This window comes from Zootermopsis nevadensis, unplaced genomic scaffold (assembly GCF_977971745.1).
Source record: "Zootermopsis nevadensis isolate Lab colony 2312 unplaced genomic scaffold, Znev_1.0 Znev_ptg000001l, whole genome shotgun sequence".
Taxonomy (NCBI): Eukaryota; Metazoa; Arthropoda; class Insecta; order Blattodea; family Termopsidae; genus Zootermopsis; species Zootermopsis nevadensis.
This window is the reverse complement of record NW_028259133.1, coordinates 3,891,372-3,912,023: the sequence shown is the minus strand read 5'-3', so window position 1 is coordinate 3,912,023 and position 20,652 is coordinate 3,891,372. Positions and strand designations below refer to the sequence as shown.

General features: G+C 36.2%; 1 pseudogene across 1 annotated transcript; it reads right to left on the bottom strand.

The window, feature by feature from the left end:
• Positions 1-1,751: 1,751 nt before the first annotated feature.
• Positions 1,752-20,161, bottom strand: LOC147875159 (cell division cycle protein 20 homolog; annotated as a pseudogene). Its single transcript, XR_015535512.1, has 14 exons — positions 19,888-20,161; positions 18,912-19,054; positions 16,800-16,915; positions 16,237-16,383; positions 15,284-15,407; positions 12,271-12,463; positions 11,443-11,570; positions 10,921-11,068; positions 10,190-10,291; positions 5,249-8,913; positions 4,461-4,593; positions 4,241-4,379; positions 3,085-3,232; positions 1,752-2,073 (listed from the first exon to the last, which is right to left on the bottom strand). The product of XR_015535512.1 is annotated as a cell division cycle protein 20 homolog (transcript).
• Positions 20,162-20,652: the final 491 nt, after the last annotated feature.

Here is a 20,652-nt window from a genome sequence, read left to right as displayed (position 1 = left end):
TGTTTCGAGTTATGAAACCGTCTTCATGGTATTAGGGGAAGTTTAAATATTTTGCTTCATGAACGTAATTTACAAAGTCATTACGAAGGCAACACACTGAGAATTTTGTATTGATTTCTCGTCTACGTGTGATATTTTAAAAAAAATTGCAAAAGTACATTTGGCTGGGTTGCCCCGATATACCGGGTAATTGTGCCATGTCCCTGGGAAAGTAACAACCTTTTCAAATGCCATGACGATACAGACGATGCTTTCAGATAACAGATGTATTTATTTATTCATTCGCGGTATTTTGTGAGGTAGTTTTAAGTATTTTAATGAATAAGTACAAAATATTACCACAAAATACACAAAACTGGGTACTTGAGTTTAGTTAAGATACAGAGTAACAGAAAAATGTGGCAGCTGTAATCAAACGGGGAACTCAAGGCATGTTTCTGAGATAAAATCAAATACACATTCAGCTTAACAGATCATAAGCCGCGCCTGAAAGCAGACTTTACGCCGTCTAACTGCCTGGTACCAAGACAATACCGCACCAGAAAGTGCCATTAACCAAGACGCGGTTAACATAACACGTTATTTATTCCCGCCCGAGCCCATTGTGTTTCAAGACTGCAGATACAGAAGAACAGACTTTCAAATTAACGAACAAGAACACAAGGCTACACTTTCCGTGCAATCTGTTAACTTTAAAACATAGAAGAGAGAGATGAGACTTTTCTTAACCACAAAGAAACAAAGACAACCCAGCTCGAGACTGCTTCTATGATGTCACCAGAGATGGCAGTGCGAGCAGAGCGCGCTCATTTAAAATCTTTTGAAAGATAATTTGGGTGCCGTGATCCCCCCTTCTTATTTCCCCTGTTGTTAGACACTGAGTTTCTGATTATTTACAACGGATATTAGAAGCAATTTTAAGCATTTATTTCACCGCTTCCCTTTGGCTGAATGTAAAAGTACACGCAATATTCATATTATTTAAAAAAAAACAATGCGAAGTGGCGTAACATATCCTTGAAATGATTTAATATCGATTTTAGACAATCGGAACCCTAGTTTCCTTGGACAGTGACTTCAGAAGAAATTAAGGCCCTTAGAATGTTTGAAAGAAGGATGATTAGAGAAGTCTGTGGTCCCATAAAAGATGGAGAAAGCTGGAAAACAAAACTAATAACGAGATAGAAGGTGTATTACAAGTAGCAGATATTGTTATTTAGTTAGTTAATTCCTTTTATTCCTCTGGGGAACATAGGGCTGATATAAAGCTCCTCCACCTCACTCGGTTGTTGGCGAGTGCCTTTATTTCCTTCCAACTTTTCCCCTGTGATCTTGCTTCCTTTTCAATAGATCTCCGCCATGTAATCCTCGGTCTTCCTCTTTTCCGTGCTCCTTGGGGGTTCCAGTCCAACACTTGCTTTGAAATGCTCTCACCCTCTTTCCTAAGCGTGTCCCAGCCACTTCCATTGCCTTTCCTTGATCTGTTGTTGTATTTTCGTTTGATGGGTAATTCTCCACAATTTTTTATTTGAAATATTTTCTGGCCATCTAATTCTTAGAAGAAGCCTTAGACATCTGTTGATATAACCTTGTAATTTTTGCATTAGTTCTTTAGTGTCTTTCCAGGTCCCACAGCCACATAATAGGACAGATTTTAGGTTAGTATTAAAAATTCTCAATTTGGTATTTAGAGAGAGAGAATGAGTTTGATTTCCAAACAGATTTCAACTGGGTAAAAGCATCACATCACATTATTTTGTTCACTGATGTATATTATTGTGACAGACAACACAAAATCCATTCCATAATAATAATTTTTGGTAGAACCTAAATCTGGTTGAAGCCTGTAGCCATTTATCTTCTAAGCAGTTTGTTAGTTTCTTGTCAATTTTTCAAACATACGTAATAAAATATCACTGATTGTGTGAGGCAAAAATAAAAAGCACCAATCTCTAACTTTATAATTTGCAATGCATTTATCAGATACAAGCTTAAAAACCAATGGAGGTTGTTATCACTGTGGTTGGGCGCTGCTTGTGGATTTCGTCCAGAGGAGGTGAAACAAATGAGAAACTGCAATACATATTACAGAAGTCACATTAAAGCAGGCAAATTAAAATGTACCGAAATATCCTTACTGCAGTTTTTATAAGACCACACAAATGTTATGTCTCTCAAAACATGATGATAAAATCGTGCCTTCACTGTAAAACATAGACCAAGCTCATGGAAATTAAACAACTCTCTGTGCTGTGTTTGACTCTTTATGTTCAATACAGCCTATCTCAGTGGCCATCATCAGACCTCACTTGCCTCAGCGTTATCCAGATTATCAACATAAATTTATTAACGTATAATTTCAGGTCCAATGAATATGGAGATGTGTTTCTTGTGGGCTGTAATGCAATCATGTGGCAGAAGTTTAACCACATTTCAGAGGTGCTTGCTGCCTAGATCATAATCTCCCTGATGATGGAGGTAGCATACACCTCTGAAACGTCTGTAATCTTCTACCATATTACAGCATTACAACCCACAGGACAGCCACCTTCTTAAAAGGTACATTCAAACATTTTCAACATGCTAAGTGGCCCGTCCCCTGCGGAATGAAAGGATGTCCAGACATCAAACAGCTGCAAATATATTGGAGGGCAGGTGGGGTGCTAGAGGCGCCTCATTGGAAAAGTTCTAGTACGTTACAAAATGTCACACGTGGCTAATGTCTGGACTAGCTGAGTAAATACTCAGCTTCTAGAAAAGACTGTACTTCAAGGCATGAACAACCCATTATATTACTGATATCACTCTACAGTTCACAGTCATGACCATTATTTTGTTAATGCCTGCCATCTTCATGCATTAAGCAATTAATAAATAAGGCAGTGTGAATGTTGAATCACACCAGAGTTACAGTGCACAAATATCAGCGAAGGCCTAATCAAAATAGCAACATTTATATTATTATGTTACTTGAAGGCAACATGGCCCTCAGGTTCAGCACCTTTTCTAAAAGTAATAGAACGTCAAAAATTAAACATTATTCCCATGCAACACAAACTAAAAGTTGCAAATTTTTGTACTGACCTTGAAAGTGAGGCTGAGTGCCTAGTAACTGAGGGTGAGCATCCACGCCAGACTGGTCTTCATCATCATCATTGACAATGTTGTCATCGAGAAGCACGAAGTACGGCAGAAGTACCGCCTTTGCCCTGATGTCATCCCACGTGGTGTCCTGTAGTACAAATCACAAGCTTTAATGGTATGGAACAGCGTGCTTATTGCAGACTGAAGCCTGGCAAAGCAGACACGATAGCACCTCAGTTTAAAAGACCCTTCAATTATCAAGCAAGCATGTACAAGGATCATGAAATGAAGTCTTCTGTGTAAATACAAACTGTGCTCTTTATAAGTCTATATAACCAAACAGAATTGTTTATTTCTTGCATCTGATGTTAACTTGAACAATTCTAAGATAAAACAGTTGCTTTCTTCGTAAATCAAAGTGACAAAGTAATTGTAGCCACACATAAACTATGCTGACTTTTCTATGGTTTTTCATGTAAATTTCTTATTCATAAGATAAAAGTTACTTTCTTAACTTTACTTTTCAGTTAATATTACAAAATCATTCTGTATTTACATTTGACATTGATGACCTCAGCAAATGAGTCTGCATTAATAAACAAATATAATAAAAATCTGATCCCAGGTTCTTCAATGTGGTTGGACAGACAGCCATCTAACACAAACAAACAAGCTAGCAGGAGTATTTTTTTAAAATTTCAGTTGTTGAAGCGCCTATGATTCATGACTCTGGTATGTACTTATTTCACTGCTGCAAGCTTAATTACATTTCTTATCAAAAGAAGTTGTTCCAAATTTTGTTGTGTACTTTAGTACAAGAGGTGAATGTCATACTATATTTAACATTCAAATTTCAGTTTGTGTCTTAGATGTTAACATCTTCCTCTATGTTTTGAAGAATAATTGAGCCAACATACACAATTACAGCTAATTTTTCTTGCAACACCAGACAAACAAACGTAGAATTAAGAAGTGTTATTGAGTACTTCAGAGTATCTCCAGTGCTTGTGATTTAAATTCCACTTTCTTACGAATATGCATTAGCCAATCCACCAGATACCAGGCAGGCGATTGCACCAGATTCAGAAACCACTGGTGGTTCAGTTAAATTAAACTGTATCATTATTTTTACATCCTCATGGAATGGAATAATTACCATGCTGTGCCATCCCCTCATTGCTTCAGCGGCCAAGTACTGTGAAGTATGTTAGTTTATCCTGCTGACAAAACATCATCTTGCATAAGCTATATGTGACAGGACTTCAAGAAAGAGATGCTTCTCACTAGTTGTGGTACTAGAAGCATAACACAGAGAATTGCAAACTCTCAAGATTGTCAATGGAAGCAACACACAGCCAGTTCAGTCCATCACCTACCCTCACAACCTTTTTCTCTAACATCCAGCTTAATGTGTATTCCTGTCTCCTTCTTGGTCTTAGTAATTATGTCCTTGAAAGCGTACATGAAGCTGAACAGTGACATCGAGGATCTGGATCTACGCCCCCTGTACTGATTCATGAATCATTCATAACGATATGGAAAGGATGAATGAAAAAATATCAGGGTAATGATTAAGCTTTTGTTAGACCACTGTTCTGAGAAGGTGTTTAAGAAAGCTGTGAACCATCACAGAAAGATTGATACTGTTGGGAAAAACATTTTTGATTGCCTTAGTTTACATATAGCAAAATCTCTACCTTTTATAATTTTCTTCAGCCATTTGTTATGGATTCTTTAAAAAGAAAATGATCGACAATAATTCTGATACAAGAATCGTATGTAAAATCAATGATGACTTGGCCATGTTTACGAATTTCATAATTAGATTCAACTGTTCATAATTGTAAAGGTTTGTACACAGTTAATAAAAAGAATAAGAATTGAGCTGCTTCAGGGCTCAGAAATCAGGTCTGTTTTTTGTAAATAGAGAAATGCTAATTGTACTTACTGCCTACATGCAGAAGGTTAGGCAAAGTGGGGGAATCGCGTCACCTTAAAGGAAAATTTGATTTTCTTGCTTTATGAACATTGTTTACATTAGCTAAATGCTGAATCTTAGAGAGTAATTCATCATGAAGACAACACATAGAGAATTTTGTAATAATTTCTGCTTTACGTTTGATTACTTCACAAAGTTTTCCAAAAACACATTTGGCAGACGTACGCAGGTATGGGGCATTTCGGGTAGTTATGCTGTATGTACTGTGTGGTGTTGTCTCAGTTCAAAAACCATAGATTCCAAGTGCTGACAGCCTGAGTTTCGTGACGTGTGTTCATTACTGCATGTACTTTTGTAGAATTACCACAGATTGATTTGATCCAGATCTTATATCCTTCAGTACCCAGTATGTTACAAGACTGCAGATTCGAGATAGACATATATATTTGTACTTTAGAATGTTATCAGTTGTATTAAGAATAACAAACACTCAGTTACACTTTCCGTGCAATCTGCTAACTTTAAAACTTAGAAGACATGTGCCTACAAGGAAAATTTTTCAACATAAATACACAACGCCAAACCAAACGCCATAATAGCTCTAGACTGTTTGTATGCTCTCACCAGAGATGTCACTGCGAACAGAGCGCGCTCAATTCAAATCTTTTTTTAGTCTTAATCCACTTCTACCCGCAGGTGTCGGGGTACACATTCATTCAGTTAATCCTACTAGACATTTAGTAAGACTCCTTGGACTACTGTTCAGCCCGTCGCAAGGCCTCTACCTACACAGGACAGCATAACACAGAGACGCGGACAAACATCCATGTCTTAAGTGAGTTTCGAACCCATGGTCCCAGTGCCCAAGCGCACGAGGTCTATGCCTCGGACCGCGTGGCCTCTTTGGAATTCAAATAATTTGAAAGATGATTACGGTGGCGGCATTGCCTTAGGCGGAGTGATATCCCCCCCCCCACCGGCTCAATGAGTCATAATCATGAAATCTTCTACGGAGAAACTACGAAGCCCTGTAACAACCATCATAAATACAGGCATGTCCGAATTAACACAGGCATAATTGCAACAATCCATACAATTCGCCAAATAAACACAGTGCTTATTACAATCAAGAAGGCGCCCACACCTCAAAAAGCTGCCTCTGTAATTTCATCATTCCAGTATTTGTAAAAGTCTATTGATTTTGACAATGATCTATGGATCCAAATAATGACTCCAGATTGGGCGTGTAAATTTCCTTTATTCCAGTGTAAATGTCAGAATAATTTTTGGTATCTTTAGTTCCTTTAAACTTTTGCTTGCTTTCTGTTATCACCGATATATCGACATTACTTTCCATTAATAAGTGGCCCAGTTCTTCCTCTTTAGAACAAATTCCTCTCACATTCCATCACATCACACTTCCTTACTCATATCCTGATATCTGCCTTTGGGCCACTCAGCCTTTGAGACTAACACTCTGCGTACATTTCATTTGTCCTATGCTTACTACATGCCCAGCCAGTTACATCTTCCTTCAACATATCGAATTAATATTTGGTGAAAAAGATGAAAGTAGTCGTTGGTTATCTAAACAGTAAAAAACGCACTAATATGTTACAAATAAATGATGGTGGTTACGTAATAGGCGAAACACGTAGCCCCTAACAAGACATACATTGGAATGGTAGCGAAAAGTGCGCTTACTGACGCTGCATCAAATAAAGTGACAGCACGGAAGGATTCTGTTCTACAGAACTCGATACTCTTGCCCACGTTTTACTCAGCAACCGTAAAACACGTAACTAAGCAACTGAGTTGGGCCCTAATTGTCTTCTGCTCAAATACAGCATCTACAATCTCAGAATAAAATAGATTTATATAATAGATGGACCAAAGCATAATGTTTCTGTTCTTGCAAAAACATTTGAGGAACTGAGGGTACAAACCCGAAAACTGTCTTGAATTGTAGTCCCACTAAAGAACCCGAGTCCAGAGTCCACTTCCTAACACACGGCGACGCGCATCTAATTACCTGGCATATGAAGAGTTTTCGGGCTATAAACATTGTCAAATATTGTACTAACTTGTCGAGGCCGACACTCTGATATTCTTACGTAAGTTTGAAACTGGGGGTTTGTTTGCAAACAGTCTCACAGTAAATATCACGATTTACCCCTAATCTGGCAGGTGATTATTCTCTGAGGCCAGTGAGAAAATACGCGAAGGTCGGAACATTCTTTTAAACATATTTGAAAAAAGTTCCTACTAAAACAGAGAAAAAAATTATCTAAAACCAATGTATGGATAACTAAAGTCGTCAAAACATCATGCAAATATAAGTGAGCTCTTTACCTACATAGCAGGTCCAGTAATAACCCACTACTGAAGCAACACTATAGAAAATATTGCAAAATTTTATCTCACGTCAGTAAAGAAGCTAAACGCATGCATTACAATACATTGATAGCAGAGTCTGTAAATAAAGTAAAAACTGTTTGGAAAATTCTAAAAAAGGAAACTGGCAAACAATCTACAGACATCAAAAGCCCATTAATAATGGTAAATAATAACAGAGTACCTGATCCTAAGCTTATAGCTAACTATTTTAATACCTACTTTTTAACGATTGTAGAAAGAATGAAGAACAGTGATACCATAACCCCAAAAACCGAACATGCAATGAAGTTCTTGGCTAAGGCAATTCCTAATTCATTTCCGAATATTAATCTTATTCCTACCAAGCCAAATGAAATTAAAAGTATAATAACTTCTCTCAAGTCAAAAAATTCATTTGGTTATGATGGAATTTCATCTAAAGTACTTAAATCTTGCATAGATTGTTTAAGTATTCCATTAAGTTATCTTTGTAATCATTCAATGGCTATAGGAATGTTTCCTGAGAGACTTAAATATTCAAAAGTAAAACCACTATATAAAAAGGGTGAAAAATCCTGCATCTCTATCTACAGACCTATTTCACTGCTGACAATATCTAAAATTTTTGAGAAAGTTATGTGCAAGAGAGTAAATAATTTCTTAAACTCAAACAACATCCTTGTAGAGGAACAATTTGGATTTAGAATAAAACTCTCAACAGAAAAGGATCTATTTAGTTTTAACCTATAACGAACATCACTTAAATTTTGTGCCATACTAGCATGTTTCCTGTTACAGAGCAATAGTTATGTCACTATAAATACTCACTAGAGCATTGCAGTTGACCACGTAAAGATGTGTATTTCCCTTTTCATCTCATTAATGCAGATAAAAGTATAACAGCCTTGCAACGAATATACTATATGCCTCTTGTATGAGTATGACCATCACCTTCCTTCTTTCCCTTGCTATCACTCGCATCCTGCATTCCGATTCACTGGTTGGTTTATTCCTTTGCCAAACCACAGCTTTTGAATTTTGGGTCCAAGACAACTTGTAAATATCTTAAAGAGTATGAAAGAAATATCAGAAATATTCTTGCAGTTAATGACCACGTTTACCCGTTGTTGTTTTTGAGGTTAAATAAAACAAATAAATATACATATCACCAAAATCACAAGCAGTCCTGCATAACACTCCACATAAGTATGCATCTTGAACATTTATGTAAGTTACTAGACAGTTCACAATAACAACAAATTATTTGTTCACTCAACATCAGGATTTCAATAGATACATCATAATTTGTGTGACCAAATTTCATCAGCGAATTCTCTTAAACATGCTCGGAGCAGCCTTAGAGTCTCTTATCTCTTTCTCCTTCTTGGCAGGATGAGGAGCAAAACATTTCCACAATCTTAACGTTTCATCTGCACCAGCAGACAACACTGTTCTTCCATCTGGAGACATAGCCAGTTGCAAGACCTGTGCTGTGTGTCCAGTTATTCGGCAACCTGAAATTAATTCAAGACTTGATTTAATTAACTTAATCAATGCTCTAATTTTGCTGATAAAATTGTGCAAGGACCAGTTCTCCAGCTTTGGGGTTTGGCAATAAACTCTTGCAGTAAAAATACAAACTGACTCTGCCTGCAGAAGGTGGTACTGGTATTCGTATTGTGTTAGTGTTTTGTTTGGACGACAAGATCCTGTCTGACATTTAGATTGAAAATATTTTATGGAAGTACTTTATAAATTTGTACGGGGACCACACAAGTTATTAAGGTCTGTGGTCAAATTTAAAATATTCACCCAGTGCAATGATCAAAATAAAAGAGTTTCAATCCAAATTAATAGGCATTTAAGGATCATAATTCTTATGTTAAATAGTAAAATCCTGAACTACTAGATTAATGGCAGCAGAGATGTGATTTTTAAGAAGCAAAGACTGAAATACTAAAAGAGATAGGTAAAAAATTAAAAAATGAGAGAGAATCTAACAAAGAACAGAATGAGATGGTATGGGCAATGGCTTATTAAGAATGAATAATAGACAAATCCCAAAGAAGGCTTTGAACATGAAAGTGAAAGGAAAATGTTCATAATGGAGGCTGTGATAAAGATGGGAATGACAGGTTAAGAAACACAACAGAGACAGAAGAAAAGTCAAGAGGAAGAAACATAGGAGTTGTGGGTTGAGACCAAATTGAGAGGCCAGGAAAACCACCCCATTTTCTTCTTTCATTCCCTCAAGCAAGGCAGAGTAAAGGTGATGGGAACAATATCAAAATAAACATAAATTACAAAGTTTGCCATGACAGTATTGGAAAAACATTTCCTGAGATTTCAGGTTCTCATGGGATGGGTTGATGGTGCCATGTACTGCGGCATAAATACGTATACTGACCCATGATTTATGATGAAGCAAATAGAGAGTGGGGGAAGAAGACTTTCGTTTACAAAATATTTGTTAATGGGTGCCTGATTGGGCATCAGAAACATCATGTTTTTGGTGCTAAACACTAAGTCAGACAATAATATACAAAAGTGGCTGGTAACTCGAGCCTGTTCTACAAGAATTAAATCTCAGCCACAGGATGCTCAAAAATAAGTGTGAAATAAATCTATCTTCCAACTAAACAATTATATATGTATAATTTTAAAATACATGAAAATATCCTGAGTGAACTTTCGTAGACATCTCCCAATACAAACCTTTCAGAAATAACCAATTCATTTTCAATCCCTTCTCTATTAACATTTCATCTCACTAAAATTATGATCATTTACCTTTGTCACTGATGGATATTTCCACATAATTAGTTGATTATTTGCATAACCATGACCTGAGATGAGTTCTCTGTATGTAGCTGACCACTGAAGACCACATAACTGTAAGAAATTTTTTACAGTGTAAATATTTCAGTGGATTCAAGGAAGTAACAAAATCCACTAAATAACCCAGTCCAAGGAGACAAATGACTGACACATTTAAAAATTCAAGACAATTATGAACTAAGAGGATGAAAAAATGTTTAACACACATATCGAGACTTTTCATTCATAAACCTTCCCTTAGTGGTAATAATGTCTAACAAACAGAAGACAGTAGTTGAATATGAAGGTAATGGCCATTTTATTACAAACTTCAACAAGATAATCATGCAGTAGTTAAGCAACAGTCCATACATTTCAGATGTTTGTAAATTGACAAACACAAGTCACGTTACTCATTTGTTATAAAATCTTCTCAAATGACCAGACATGTCAATGTGGAGTGGAAAATCAATGTTCCAGAGACTAGCTCCGTCTCCACTATCAGTGTTTCTGAAATGCTGGTTTTTGACACAACACCAACATGGCTGCCTAGATATTTAAATAAAACAATAATTATCCACTTAATAACTATAGATGTGCTACTGTACCTACCAAATTTAACAGTGCAACAGCCTAAGCAGTTATGTACTTCTATAGTCATGGCAGTCAAGGGGTCATAAATACAGTAATTATCCAGGCCTTACCTGAGACTTAGTGTCGATGGTGTTGAAACAACAACCAGTATTTCAATTCCAAAAGCGAAAGCATCTGTCATCTGTTCCACCACCGCTTGCCAATATGCTAGGCTGCCATGGGCACCATGCCAATGCCTTCACAGCTGCTTGATGTGCACTACAAACAAACACTGGAAATTACGACACAGCAGGAAAATAAGCATCTCTTTGTTGAAATGGAATGTCACAATTTTTGCAGTGCAATTCTACTAAACTGAAAACGCGCTTGTCATTCCCTTGTGACAATCATTTGTGTGTCTAGAGCAATGATGGAGATGGTCCCTGAAACACTGGTGATTTTTAATCAACTGATGTGACTGACAGTCCAAGAATGTTTGACTAAAATACAAACAAGTTAGCAATACTGGAACAGTTTCAAGATAAAATATAAGTCTACAATCACATTTTATTATTTTCATGGAATTTATATGATAGAGTACGACGTCCACTCATCTCACAAATACGAAACTACATCATCAAGTATCGACTTACCTGAGAGAGTATAAAGGTTGGGGTTGTGAGTAAGCTCGTCCTGCAACAACTGGCCAAATGTACAGCATATTGTCATTTCCACCACTAGCTAGGTATCTGCCATCTGGAGACCACTTTAGTCCACAAACCTGAAAACAGTGAAGTTATCAATAACACATCTAATATAAATGACGTTATGACCGTGGGAGTTTTCTCAAGAGACTGCATGCATGTGAATATTTTAATCTAAAACCAGAGGTTAAAGAGGGATGGGAGGGGGAAAACGCACATTTGTCAACGTGACACAGCATTTTAGTAACACTTATCTGAAACACTGCCTTTTTATAGTGGTCTGAAATCAGTCTTTGCAGCTTCACTTTAACTGCAAGGAAGATGGACAGTCTGGGCTGATATGAAACAAGGCGCTAGAGAGAAGTTGGGTAAGGAGAGAGATTATAAGTGGCCCTTTTAGGGCTCTTTTCAATAGGCGTGGACCATTTCCATCTTCCTTCTTCATTCCTGGTCTCTGGCTGGACAATCACCATTGCCTGGTCCTTTTCCTAACCCTATATAAACCAACCACTTCCCAACACTTCTCACTTCAGCCTTTGGGTTGGAGACAGTATGTTCCTCTGAAACACTGGTAACTGCCTACAAGTTCACTCTGTCACAGCCCATGATTAGATATGTAGTGGCCTGTCTCTGCAAGTGGTATAAGAGGTTACTAATTTCTTGAGATGACGTATAATCCCACTTAACTTGAAGGTAACATCTTTCAAGAGCTGGCAATTTACATGTCGCCAATTCTGTTAGTGGATAAATATATACTTTTTGGGTAACATAACAAACCTGTATAACTCCCATACTTGTTCCCACAGCAAGACAATCTCCTTCTTGCATCCAACTCAGAGAACACACAAAATCACTCCCTTCCAGACTGAGCAACTTCCGAGTAGCACCAGTACCAGCATTCCACAGATACACATGGTGTTAAGAGCAACTGCCAGGATGTTGTTCGGACTCCAATCGACCAGGTTCAGATCTGAAATAACAAGGACTATTACAACAAAATCTATGACTCAAATTTGAACAAAATTTTTAAAGAGGCACAGTGTATTATCCATCTTATACTATAAAAATTTGTGATTAGTCGTTGTCTTCAAGAAATTACGTCATCAACAATGTCAACTATAAACAAACTCGGCATTGTTGTGGAACACAACAATGCCGAGTACAACACAACAATGCCGAGTAAACAAATAACGCTTCACTACCGAGCCAGTCGCATTATCACTGCTCCAGAAGAAGCACGTGGAATCGCATTATTGATAATTTTCTGACAGTTGTCCTAAAACATCAGGAAAGTGAAAGAAGACGTTATCAACTATTTGAAGTATCAACTCTAACAACTCCTACAAGGTAAACTGATACTCATTCGATATATTACGATGATTAATACTATTATAAAAACTGACTTCATGATCGATTTTGAGACGAAGATTTGCAAGGGTGGGGCTGGACGTAAAAGGTTGACTGAACAAGAACTGTTGGCCTCTGAACAGCGACGTAAAGAACTACAACATCAGACCTATTTAACAAGTAAAGAAAAGCGAAGGGAGACTTATATTGATAAACATAGAACAACTTATTCAATAAGAACTGAAGGGAAAAAAAACAGACGAAGATTTGCAAGGGTGGGGTTGGACGTAGATAGTTCACTATCCAAGAACAATTGGCCTCTGAATATCAATGTAAAATCTTAAGAATCTGAACTAACAAATGAAGAAAAGGGAAGGAAGTCTTACATTGATAAACGCAGAAAAACGTATTCAACAAAAACAGAAGGGGAAAAAAGAAAAACGAAGATTTGCAAGGGTGGGGTTGGACGTAGAAAGTTTACTAACCAAGAACAATTGGCGTCTGAATAGCGACGTAAAATCTTAAAAAAAATGAACTATCTAACAAATAAAGAAAAGCGAAGGAAGACTTACATTGATAAACCTAGAAAAACTAATTCAACAAGAACAGAAGGGGAAAAAGCAAACGAAGAATTGCAAGGATGGGGTTGGACGTAGAAAGTTGACTAACCAAGAACAATTGGCCTCTGAACAGCGACGTAAAGAACTAATCCATCAGACCTATTTAACAAATAAAGAAAAGCGAAGGGAGAGTTACATTGATAAATAGAAAAACGTATACAATATGAACAGAAGGGAAAAAATAGAAAAGAAAACACAGACGAAGATTAGCAATGGTGTTGCTGGACGTAGAAAGTATACTGATCAAGAACAGATGGCCTCTGGACATCGACGTAAAGAACTAAAACATCAGAACTATTCAACAAAAAACAGAAGAGGAAAAAAAAGACGACTTGCAAGGGTGGGTTTGGACGTAGAAAGTTGACTAACCAAGAACTGTTGGCCTATGATCAGCGACGTAAATAAGTAAAATATCAGATTACAGGAAGCGCACCGAAAGGATTAGCCATCGTTGTCGTCAAAAAATGACGTCATCAACAATATCACCTTATATTTGTTTATACACGGGGGTTAGTTTAGTGTCTTACTCAACCAACGCAACCAACCCACTTCGGGGGGTTGGTCAAGTGTTTAAACCCCCCATTCGGGGGGGTTAGTTTAGTTTCTTACTCAGGGGTTAAAACACTTGAATGAGACACTAAACTAACTCCTCTTCGGGACTAACCAAGGTTGGTTGCGTTTAACAAACTAGGAGCTCCGAAAGGAGCGACCTGCTCTAGTAACCAAAAATTGTGCAGCTGTAAAAATACATTACCTTTTTCAGAAAAGCCTCAAACTTTAACGGGTTATCTCAGATTCAGATAGAACTAATTATGTCCACTGAAGGACATTCTCTGTATGAACACACACATACAGAGAAAAATAAAAACAATGGAGATATATATGAGGTAAAAGACCTTTTACAACGTAACAGAACAATATGTACATATACTCAGACTGCAAAAACATGTAAGGTGAACCAGATTCAACACATTGCTTGAGTGGTGGCCATTGTACATTAAGTCATTTACACAGGGTTTGTGCATACAATATATTCAAAACTGCATTGCACAAATGTTCATTATGTGGAGAAAATCACCAGATTATTGGCTAGGGTTCCTGGAAATAAACTGTACTGAAGTGCTGATTTGTTATGGTAATATTATAAATAAATATATCCACTAAAACCACCATAAGTGGCACCAAGGGTTTTCTTCAAATAAGTTGCATGAAATAATGAAACTCCTATAATCTTCTGTAAATGCCCTTAATTGACACACAAAGAAAAATCAATACAAACACCTGACTTCCAAAATATTCTCTCCAACCAGAAATAAAAGGCCTTGAATTATAACCTAATATCAATGGATTAGAATAAGCATCATAACTGCAGTGTATAATGTCATCTTTCAGGAAAACACAGCCGAAAGGCAACATTCGATACGACTTATTCCCAAAAACAAAAATCACACATTTCATCTGTACCACTGAAATTACTCAGAATAAAATAATGTTCATTCTTAGATAAGGCTCTGGTCTCGCTTATATCATATTTATGAACCAATTACAAGCATTAGGTGTCTGCTTTATCACTACATAGGTAATTGAGATGAGCGAAGAAAAATTACCAGCTCTAAGTCTATTGTTTTTAAACTTCCCTTTGAGCCAACCATTAAGTGTCATGAAAGAGACCTGTGTCCCACTCTACACCTAAATTTTAAGTTTTGATTGTTGGGCTTTTCGACCTTGTCCATTGACCCTTTTGGAAGCTTAATCGTTACAAACATCTGCTGATAAAACATTCAAATTTGATTTCTTACAAGATACATAAATACCAACTTAACAATAGTCATCCACAATGTCAGGAGCATCAAGAATTATATCTGGACTTTGTGGAATATATCGAGTCAAAATCTTTCCTGAAGGTCGTGCCGTGGAATACGTGACGTTCAGAGAATCCAAGAATCCCTGCAATTGAATATACATAAATGAGTTTATAGTATAATGCCATGAAAAAAGTGACAAACAGAACTCAACTTTAGAACTATTTATAAGCTTAACAAATTGATTACAAAAAATAGATAGCATAAATAATTTTTATTTTTGTCACACATGTTGACAGAATATCAAGACAGATTTATTTCTTGGAAAAACTACATTTAATAAAATATTTACAAACAGTTTTAAAATCAGATTATAACTTGTAGTTATAGCAGAATTTATCGAGTGATTTACAAGATGCCCATTAAGTTTCAGAACACATTCTTCAAATAACAGCTACTTTTAAAACACAGTAGTTGAACATTTATATTACAGGGTGAACCAAACTTTTTAGATAGAAGCCACATTTTACTTTTGGTTACGCTCTAAATGCAGCTCTAAAATATTTCAATTTGAAGACATTATTAGATTAACTTGTAAGTGCTAAATTCCTGTTAATGAATGCAGAAATTCTCTGGCTAACAAAAAACTGATCTAAAAATAAATACTGATAAAACTAAATAAACGAGCAATCTAGCCCTGTAAAACAAGCAGCAAATCACCTGAAAATGATCCAGAATTGAAGTATCTGTAAACAACACACACATATGAGATTCCTGACACAAATAAGAAAATGGTATGTGTTATTTGCAGTGTCCAACATGCTATTTTGGGTTTTATTGTATGTGCTGATCTTCCACATCGTATCACTAATTGTCTTAGTTGGCAAGCAGTAAGAGTAACAATCGTTGTGGTGAGGCAATCACCTACGAATTACCCGTTGTACTACAGTGAAACAGAAAACTAGAAAACTTACATCAGGCCTTCCTGGTGCTTTGTTCTTGTCTGACAGAAGCCTCATATTTCTAACATCTCCGCCAAACAGATACTCTGACATGAAGCGCTGATATCCTTTCTGTGAAGGGCTTATCAATTCATCATCTGGTTGTTGTTTCTGGGTCACCTGACAAGGAATAACATCAACTTCATAAAAATTCAAATTAGTTAAAATTACATTATAAATATAAAATAACAGCTAACTCTCCACAGGCAAATTTCGATCCCCCCCCCCCCCCCCCAAGATCGAAACCCAATTTTTCTTTGTTATTCTGACACACACTGACATGAATAATGAACGTAACTTTCGTAGGTAGTTACCCACTTCTCAAGCAATGCATCATGGCACATTCCTCAAAATTGCTTGTACCACCTACAAGACAACATTTTAAACAGTGCCTATATACTACAGAAATACCAGCAAACATCACGTGTTTAGTGACTCAACGCAGTTCTCAAACATTTCACATATCATGATGTAATCTCTCAAGGTCCACAACCATTACAACCTGCATGTTTCATAAACACCAACATATTTATTACCTTATAATGTGCAAGTTCAAAATTGGTTGCACTTCTAACAGGAATAAATCGATCACCACCGATCGGTGTCTTGGATCTTTTGCCTGATGATGGTGTTGTTGAATATGAACAAGCGCCTGTTAAAATACAGAAAATGGTTAAAATACTATTTAACAATAACATACACATAAACTACAGACTCCCAAATAAATAAAATATGATAAGACATCAAGTATACATTTCACTGACACATTTAATATTCATTTTAATTTGTCGTCTATTATGAATCTTACAGGAATCACCTTTTATCGGCCACACAAAAACCCACACCCAATAAACTGGCTTGCCAATTTGTAAATAACACACACCAATCAACAGCATATTTGTCATACCACTATTAACCCTTTGGCCACTACTTGCAGGACAAGATATTCCATGATGGCAATGGACCCTCCTCTCACTTTATCACCAAAATATTGTGTCAGCCATCCACTTAGTCTCTCTAATACAAAATGTTATTTTCCACGACCTTTACTTTTACCTGATAAGTCTCACAAAAGGATGTACACTTGTGTTGTCTGCAATAGCTCAGCTGGAAGTGTGCTTACCTATAGTACAGGTGACCAGGGTCACATTCCCCACGAAATATCATTCGAATCATCACGTCTATAATTGTTTTGGAAGTCATAATATGTCATTTATTTTTTAACCCTTTGTGTTCATTTATTTTCTTTCCTCATTCACATTTCAGAACGAGAGTGAAGTTCGTTCCTCAATGCGTTACGACCATAATTCAGTTATTACATAGTAACACCTTTTCAGAATATCTGATTATCAATCTAACTGCTAGCTTTCATATTCTTATGCAAAAGCAGTGTATTTAAACCTCGCATCTGTAAAATAAATTAAAGCATTTATCACAGATATTTGTAAACTCTCTGTAACTGTAATAAAATCAGGAAAGCTGAAAAAAACAATTGTTCTTAAAACCAACAAATACATATGAGAGATGCGTAAATTTCTGCAAATTCTTGATTCCTGGTGACAACAGACTAATAATGACAAGTACTTAGGTGAAGAAAATTATGTCTACTTGTTCAATGAAATAAAACTGCTAAAATCTACACCACAATGAGTATTTTTATAAACAAGTTAAAAACTACATTGCAGTGTTTCAGGATTGCCAGGTTCTCATTGCAGTTATTTATGAACTATCTAATAAGGAAGACTATAAAAATGCACACTCTCATAAAAACCCAATCACAAGCACCTGTTTCCATAATTACAACGTCTGCATATTATGCTGCCAAATCAATAGCATTATGTGAAGTAACAATCTGAAAATGCAAACGCAGCAAGCATTTGTTTGATGTTTGTGATGTCACAAATGTTTGGGTTTCTGTTGCATTTGAAATAATCACCATCCAGAATCAAGTCATCCTAGTCTAACATGCTCGATGCAATTCTCACAATGCATAATATAAAGCTTCACTGTTATAAAATACTGGTGTATTTTCGACCTTTCACACTGAGAAACCAAGTCTACACCTCTCATTCTTGAATTTTAATGAAAGAACAGAGAAAGAAAATTTGCAAACACATAAGAAAATAAATTAAATTTGAGTCCCCAAAGCCACTGTAGACTTGATGATTGTAAAAGCCTGACGGAGAATCAAACCTGAGTTGCCTGCACCATAGCCAAACAACTGCTACAAACTGCCTTCTGAAATAACAGTAAAGCAAGAGGAAAATAAAACTGTGTTTTTCAAAGAAATTGTAAAGTATCAACAAATATGTTGGCCAAGAAGTCACAGGAGGGGCCAGAGCAATACTGAAAAACAGGAGGGGCCAAAACTGGTGGGTATCAACTGACCTGATGTCCTTGTAAGAGTATGTTAACTTGACTAGAAGGTAGTGCATAAAGAGATTATTTTGATATCAATTAGAATCTACTGAAAACCCCAATTTCACATTATACAAAACTAATGCCCTCTTTCTCAGTAACACAGAGAATGAAGAAAAGATTACTATTGCCAAGGAAAAGGCAGATTTGGACAGAGAAGTAAATAAGTTTCTGGTCCTAATTTAACATATATGTTACAAGTTATGAACACATATATATGTATACTTTACCTGGCATTTTCTTAGGTATTTTACCAGGTGTTTCCTGTGTTGCAATGCATTTCCCTGTCACATTGAGCTCGTTAGGAGTCTTCGATAAGCTTGCATTAAATGAAGTAGAAGCTGTTTTCTTGGATACATTCAGGCTCGTCTTGCTAATTAAAAGAAAATAAGTGTCATTATCAAAGTTTCATAAACTGAAATTACTTACCCTCTTAAGAATTACAAGAAAAAAATTATGAAAAATTAAATCAGCTTTGCACTATAGTCACAACTGCTGAAACAAAGGATTCATGCAATATGAAATAAAGCTTAAAATATCTTCATTCTGCATGGCACTGAAAGAAGCAGCATATATTTTTTAAAACTTCCATTTAAGCTATGAAACATTAACATACTGAATCATCTCCACAGACAACAAGAATCATTGCTTTCAGCCCTGTCACAAATACAATTAAACAAAACTTCTATCAGCACTGCAAACAATGTTAATGCACACTCACACCATATTCTATGTTTAACTGAGTACCACATAAAATTACCAGCCATCTCAATGGTTAATCTTAACAAGTCCCATTCTGAGAGATCAGATTCCATTTTTATTGCAATGAGGTTGATTTTTTTCATAAATGTTATAAATTTCTACATTAAGTTGACTGGGTATGTTACATGCCTTTAAAATTTTCATTAGCTTGTTCCTGTTAACTGTGTCAGCAGGAAAGCTTGCTTCAGAAATTCGTAACAGGTTTAAAAATGTGTCAAACTTTAAATCAACATGATATATTGATCCTCACTTTTCACTTCACAGAAAAGTTTTACAATAATTTATTAGTTTTGCTTGGCTTAATATAACCTCAACTTCCTGACAACTGTTCAGCTATTATTAAATTCAGGATGCCTTCATAAGAAACCGTTTAAATGTGAAAATTCTGAAACCTTCAACTATACAGATTCGTTTAAACTATCTTAAATACCAGAAACAGCAAACCTTAAATTGGAGACCTCAGGATACTCCCTCGGCCACGGAATCGGACTTTTGCTTATTGCATCGTCCATTGTAACACAGTTCTTTAATTCATTCGCGAAAACAAACTGCGATTCGGTAGAAGGATGTATAGACACAATTGAAAAATAATAAGAATACTTGACTACACTATATTTCGATCCGCAGATTTCAAATTCGTCTGTAATACACAAAATACGTTTCCTGTCACAGACCTAACTTCAAATCTGATGCTTTTATGTTTATTTCCGTCATACATTGTGACCAACGTATAAGATGTAAACGTCGTTACCAGTGCAGGTATCTTACGTGTTTGGAGGATATGTATGACTAGAGATCACCTTAAAGCGTAATACATGTGTATTACAGCCTTTGCCCATTTGCTTGTTGCAGGTTATACAGCGTTAAGCGCTAAAATAATTTATACATCGCATAAAAAAGGAGTAAAGCTGTCCCTCTATGTTCCATGTAGGCGCTTTAGCAAAATGTGAATCTCTTAATACTTTTCTGCAAATTACGAACCTACGGAAAATCGATACTGTGGGTATAAAGCTGAAACAATAAAATTATTCCAGGTGACCACTGCAAATACAAGTTAAATTCAGAGGGACGCAGTAGCTAATAAACATACCTACACATTATGAAATATCGTTATACAATGATTATTTTACCAAAATGCAAGAATTTGGGTGTTTAATTACTCTGACAACAGAAGCGATGCGAAGATAAAATTTCACTAATGTTTACAAA